Source organism: Phaenicophaeus curvirostris, chromosome 1 (assembly GCF_032191515.1).
Source record: "Phaenicophaeus curvirostris isolate KB17595 chromosome 1, BPBGC_Pcur_1.0, whole genome shotgun sequence".
NCBI classification, from domain to species: domain Eukaryota; kingdom Metazoa; phylum Chordata; class Aves; order Cuculiformes; family Cuculidae; genus Phaenicophaeus; species Phaenicophaeus curvirostris.
The window spans coordinates 22,830,559-22,837,562 of NC_091392.1; positions in this window are offsets into that span (position 1 = coordinate 22,830,559).

Genomic DNA, 7,004 nt, shown 5'->3' on the forward strand with positions numbered 1-7,004 from the left:
GAGCCATAATTCTAGTCACGGTCTCTCCCCCATCCACTCCCAGTCTGCACCTCCTGAGCGATTCATGTTAGCTTAGCCACCCCTCCCTGCAACACAACATCCCCTCTGCACATGCCACACTCCTCACTCCTTTCAGCATTGTTACTGCTGAGTTCCTGGCTACTTGCCCAGGCAGGTAAATGACTTGTGTGCAATAGTAAAAAGCACTCACAGTGCTAGTTACTTAGTAAGTTAATGTCCTGACTGAAATGCAGCTGTTTCTTTGGAAGGACTCTAGTTTTGGCTGATGATAATCTACTTTCTCCTGTGTTAAAGCCTTCTCATAAGTGATCATTTAAGAATATAAGCAGATCACTAAAACAGCAATAAGTTTTATCCTCGAGCTAATGAGTGAGTCATACAAGCAGTTGATCCAATCTTTTGAGAAAAAGCAAGATATGAAAGAGTGAGTGTTGGATAGTCAGAATGTGGAAATAACATTTTGCTGCTATCAAGATTTATTGGATTTTTAATTAGCAAGCACTCTAGGTACCAGTTTGGTATGCATTCAGAAAGGGATGTCTGCAGAAGCGCAGCTTTACCTGCTCCTCACAGGGGTATTATTCGTTCAACAGAGACCCAGAGTGCACTGGAGGACAGGCACTGGCTCTTGAGGAACAGCAGTTTTCTTTGGACTCTTCCAGTCCCATCACAAACACAGCTATTTTTCACTTCCACTACATGCTGAAATTGCAGCTTAGGATCGAATCAGTAGCATACAAGCAATTTCATCAGCTCGAAGTTTGGTGAGCCTGGATGAAGATCCAGATGAATGTCTGGGTAAAGCTAATGGTAGGATCCCCTACTTAAGGTGCATTTTCAGAAAACCCTGAGCAGACTTCTATTCGTACCCTTGCTGTCTCTGTCTACATGACTAGATGACTGAAGCTATGATAATGACTCCTTTAGCTGAGGAGTTATTATTTTACTTTTCCATTATTGGAAATAGTGTTCTTTTACCAACGACTTTGTGAATCCAAGACTGCAAAACAAGCTTTTCTGAACAAGAATATATTGCTGCTTGGTCTGGATGGGCTTACTTTTTTTTTTTTTAATAGAAATGAGCTATTTAAGACAGAGCCTAATAATTACTTTTTAAAATGGAAGGTAGCTAAAATAAGGTGGTTTTTTTTTAATTTTTAACCAAAAAGGCAAGTTAATTTATGTTGCTCAACATAAGATGGAAACTTTTTTTTTTAATTGAATTTCAACAGTTTTTGAACATCTGTTTGTTTACTCTTGCACTGGTTTCTTCTCATGTCTATGGAGGTCAGAATATCCCTCTTACGCGCCAAAGGTTCATTCACAGTGACATATTGGAATTCAATACAAGCTGTTACCATCGTGTAATGATTTCAACTGAAAGACAGAATTTAGGGATCTATGAGGAACAGCAGCTCCTGCAACTGTTAGATTCAATGTGACAATTCTGAGCAGCTTTCAATGCGAAGTCAGTTATATGGTTATTAACTACATATAGCACACCACAGAATTTTAACTCAAGCATAACAGAAGTGCCCAGCCATGGCTGGAGCTGGGGTAGAGCCAAAGCTGGGATGCGACACACTGAAAAACTGGAGTAACCAAAGATCCTTCCAGTGCTAGGTCTGGATTGCAAATGAACTTGTGAGTTAAGCAAAGAGGTAAGGCGAGTTGCATTGAAGAAAAAAATAGGAGTATGCTCTAAAGCCACATTGAATACTGTGAAATTAAGGGACCTAGGAAGGTTTTGACAGCCAGGGAAGAAGGATATCCTAGAAGAACACCAGGAATAGAAATGATAAATTCAGCTTGTGCAGACTGTAAAAATAATCAGAAGAAATTGTCAAAACTCAGAAACTAAGAAGGGTATTCAGGCAGACAGTCTTTTGCTCTTGTGTCAGCAGAGGCCATTTAATATTTCAAGTGCCTGTGTTTGTGTAAAACCAAACATATTGTTTTGTGTTCCTTTATTTACACACAACATCATTGGTTGCATGAACTGATCACTTTGGGGTAACAAATGACCTACTAAATCTGATAAGGATATAACCAGACATTCAATCACAAGACCCAAGCCGCATAAATGAAGAACTCGTTACTCAGTATCCTACTTCATAGTCTTTTACACCCAGTTTTATTTCACAGAATTTTTCAGCATCAGACTCAGAGAGGAGAAAACAGTTGAGATGATAGCCATTATGCCAGTGAGACCGGGAGTTAGACACAATCTACAGCCCTTGGATAGTGGCAGATGCCTCCATATCAGACCTCTCATATCTATTTACTTTCTGGAAGTATCTGTCCCGTTAGTTAAAATACTAATTTAAATGCTGAGTGTTTAAGTGTAGGTGAAGTGAATCTGAGCTTCAGAGTGATTACAAGAGTGGTCACAAATGAGGACAGGATTAAGGAGGTACCATCTCTGACATTAGCTAATATTGTCTGGTGGCTGCTTGAGAAGATTTCTACTGCCTGTGTCCAGTGCAGAGCCCTGGTCCAGTTTTCACAGTCCAGCTGGCAGAGGTTCTGTCAACAGGTTTTCCTCTAATATACATAACAATCTTTCTTGTTAACGGAAAGTTCACATTTCTCCTACCTTTTAATGAAGATAACAACCTTTTTATTCAATTACTTGGCAAGCATTGATATAAAATAAACATGATTATTTGTATTCTTTGGAACTAAGTCTCTTAAATGTCCAGCTATCCTGTAGTCTCTTGAACTCTTTTAAAACTCATCATGTCAAAACATGTGAGAACAACTAGATTTCTATGCCTGGATAATGCTAGTAGGAGATTATGCAGATTCTTGTTATGTTTGTTTCATTTGCATTCCAAGACATTTTGAGGTCTTTATCACAGAGAGGCTTATTTCCATTTTTCTTATATTAATCTCAGAAACTTTTATGATTAGTGTCTTGCTCTGACACTGATTAATGAAAAATGTAGATCTTGTAAAATAATAAGCCACTAAAAAAGATAAATCATGTTGGGTTTAGAATATCAAAGAGAAAGTATACTGCAGCTGGCACTGAATTTACAGGAGTAGATCTCTGATATGCTTAGAGCTTAAAGTTTTGTTGAATTCATTGGGAATTGCTAAAACTAAATAACTAGCTGAAGCTGCTGAGTAGCTATTCCTCTTGTGCAACATAAATGAAATAATAGATAATTAGTGACATTTTGGAGTGAAAAATAGCATAGCACAGTTGTGAAAACAATTATCTTTTTTCTGTTCTTCCAATCCTGAGCCCATAATAATGCTTGTTAAATACTTGTCATGCTTTGTTGTTATTCTTTATTTTTTATAATTATGTTTTAAGAACTATGTATTTATTTTCTTTTACAATTCAGATGGGTCCTGCTGTCCAATGAAATATGCTGCTCAATGAAATGACTGGTACCTAATATGGTACTAGTCTGATACTGGCACCAGAACCATTTTAGAAGCTGGCCTGGGACTGCTTCCACTTCAATGCAGAACATGCAGAGCTCATCTCTGGACCAAACTCATTTTTCATTTTATCTTTCCATTCAGCACAAATTTTTCCCCAGATCATGAAAATAACATGGAATAGTAACAAGAATCTGATCAATATCTCAGTGCAATACTTCAAAGGTCTCATCCTGTTGAGGAAAAGTCTCAGAATAAAACATCCTGATAAAAAAACTTTTTAATCCCTCAAAAATAACAAGTATAAAACCCTTAAAAAAAATACTCTTTGGTGGAATCAATGAAACTGAGACCACGTATTTCTAAGCATCAGTTATTAACTGTTCTTCAGATATGTCATTACAGTTTCTCTAGAAATGACCCAGTCCCTTTGGATATTTTCCTGTCCTTTTTGACAAATACGGTGAGCACTACAAAGCAGGATTTATAGCATAGTAGTGGAGGAAATATTTGCTGATATAGCCTGGTTGAACGCCACAAATAGGCAGGCAGAAAAGCTCTTTGAAATGAAGTCTTCAGATTCACTTTGTAATTTTTTATGCATATGTTGTTGGTTTCCAAGATTGTGTGTACAATGGGACAAAGTCCAAGAGATGCATATAAAGAACGATTTGCAAAGATAATCTAATTAAAAGCACTCACCTAGTAACACTGAATGTGTCTAATGACTTGAGATCAGAATAGGGCAGAGGAAGTTGGCAACTTGGAAGTTGGATGGGTGTAGCCACAAATCGAAGAGGAAAGCCAAAAAGCCAAATAGATACTGCTTGGGAGAGGGAGGAGGAACTACTACTCTCTGTGGTCTGACAAGAAATCCAAGCCTTGAATTTCAAAAACAAGCAAAATTTTATCTGAGGAGGGCAATGGCTGGTAAAAGATGAAATTACCAAGATCAGCATCCAAAGTCCGTTAAAGATAAGGGTTTATTACAATGAATGAGATAATGAAATAATTTAGAATACGGAACATTTCAGTTAGTTATTCATATGATCATGTAAATGTCTACCATGATATAGAGTCCAGTTACTATCTCTGTCCTTGACTTCTTGACCAGTCTTAGTCAAGCCATAAGTTTTTCATCTCTACATCAGTGCACACGTCATCCTTATTCAAATTAAAGCATCCATGACTGATAAAGCACGGAAGAGTTGCTGTTTGGTATGGATAGGCTTTGGACTTAATAACATTTTGAAAAACTGGGCTTTAAGTGAGATGTAGCTGACCATTTTCTATACCAAAAAAATAAGGAAGGAGCTATGGACAGAGTACTGTTAATTGAAATCACAAAGGAAAAATTGCTCAGCTAGAGTAAGCACTGCTTCTCACCTTTCTGTATATGCGAAAAAAAGTTCTAGACAAAAGATTACAACAACAAATATGTCACAGAATCACAGAATCGCTAGGTTGGAAAAGACCCACTGGATCATTGAGTCCAACCATTCCTATCAAACACTAAACCATGTACCTGAGCACCTCATCCACCTGTCTTTTAAACACCTCCAGGGAAGGTGACTCAATCACCTCCCTGGGCAGCCTGTTCCAGTGTCCAATGACCCTTTCTGTGAAAAATTTTTTCTGATGTCAAGCCTGAACCTCCCCTGGCAGAGCTTGAGGCCATTTCTTCTTGTCCTGTCCCCTGTCACTTGGGAGAAGAAGCCAGCACCCTCCTCTCTACAACTTACTTTCAGGTAGTTGCAAGAGAGCAATGAGGTCTCCCCTCAGCCTCCTCTTCTCCAGGCTAAACAACCCCAGTTCCCTCAGCCACTCCTCGTAAGACTTGTTCTCCAACCCCTTCACTAGCTTCGTTGCTCTTCTCTGGACACGCTTCAGAGCCTCAACATCCTCCTTGTAGTGAGAGGCCCAGAACTGAACACAGTATTCAAGGAGAGGTCTCACCAGTGCTGAGTACAGAGGGAGAATAACCTCCCTGGACCTGCTGGTCACGCCGTTTCTGATACAAGCCAAGATGTCGTTGGCCTTCTTGGCCACCTGGGCACACTGCTGGCTCATGTGTAGTTGCTGTCAACCAACACCCCCAGGTCCTTTGCCTTCAGGCAGCTTTCTCTGTAGCACTGCATAGGGTTGTTGTGCCCCAAGTGCAGGACCTGGCATTTGGCCTTGTTAAACCTCATGCCATTGGACTCTGCCCAGCGGTCCAGCCTGTTCAGATCCCTTTGCAGAGCCTCCCTGCCCTCCAGCAAATCGACACTTCCACCCAGCTTAGTGTCGTCTGTAAACTTGCTAAGGGTGCATTAAATACCTTCATCCAGGTCATTGATAAAGACATTGAACAGGGCTGGACCCAGCACTGAGCCCTGGGGAACCCCACTTGTCACTGGCCTCCAGCTGGATTTCACACCATTTCCCACCACTCTCTGGGCCCGGCCATCCAACCAGTTTTCCACCCAGGAGAGCGTTCGCCTGTCCAGGCCAGAGGCTGACAGTTTCTCAAGCAGAATGCTGTGAGAAACTGTGTCAAAGGCTTTACTGAAGTCCAAGAAGACTACATCATTTGATGAAGGCTATGAAAAAGCTAGGTGGATCTGTCTTTCCTTGTTTGTGCTTATCACATCACCAGCTTTCTAATTCCAAAGGAAGATCTTAAGGATAAGTTAGACTCACCCCTTCCAGAAATTTTGTGACTTAGCCATCCTTCTTCCAAGATGAGTGGTTTAGTTAGCACTTGATACCTCTTCCAGGTCTATTTTCTAAAGAGTCTAGGTTTCTCTGATGGTTTGCAAATGCTGAGGAAGATACACACCTAAACACACTGAGGTCTTCAATAAACAGAAAAATTCATAGACAGCCACAGGTATGTGACAGTGTGATACCTCCTGTTCCGGAATAGCTCCTTCACTATCTTACAAACAGCACCATGAAATGACACCCAGCCTGTGAAACTGCACGCAGAATGAACGAGGATCCTCATGAGGTGAACATGAGTACATGAAAGGTAAAAGAAGAGTGAGGATCAAGTCTCAGAGGGATGCCACAATATAAATGAGCCCTGATGGAAGATGGAATACACAGCTCTGAGAATCTCCAGTCAGGGAAGGCAGTAAGTTACAAAATAACCACCCTGTCATGCCAAGAAGTTCAAGACTGCAGAACAGACCAATAACCTCCACAGTCATTTTCTTTTTGAAAAACATAATAAAAACATATACTTAGTTGTCATGGATATTTATGTTGGCTGGTAAGAGAGGAGAGTGCACACAACAGACATTTCTGTTGCTCAAGTCTTGTCTATGCACATGAAATCACAAAATACCTGATATTTCTCAGTGCAAAAGTATGTATGGACCTCATATGACAAAATCCAAATGTTCCTACTCAGTCTTACTCCAGTTCATGAAATAGCCCCAGATTTAGATAATCCATTTGCAGGAAATATTTACCCTATTCAGTGTTTCAAATAATAGTTTTCTGTTCATTTAGGAATAATTTCCTAGAAGAGTTCTAGCAAAATAGCAGCTAGTTACTTGCAAATACATAGCGGTACAAACATTTGATTTAGAAGGCCATAGCTG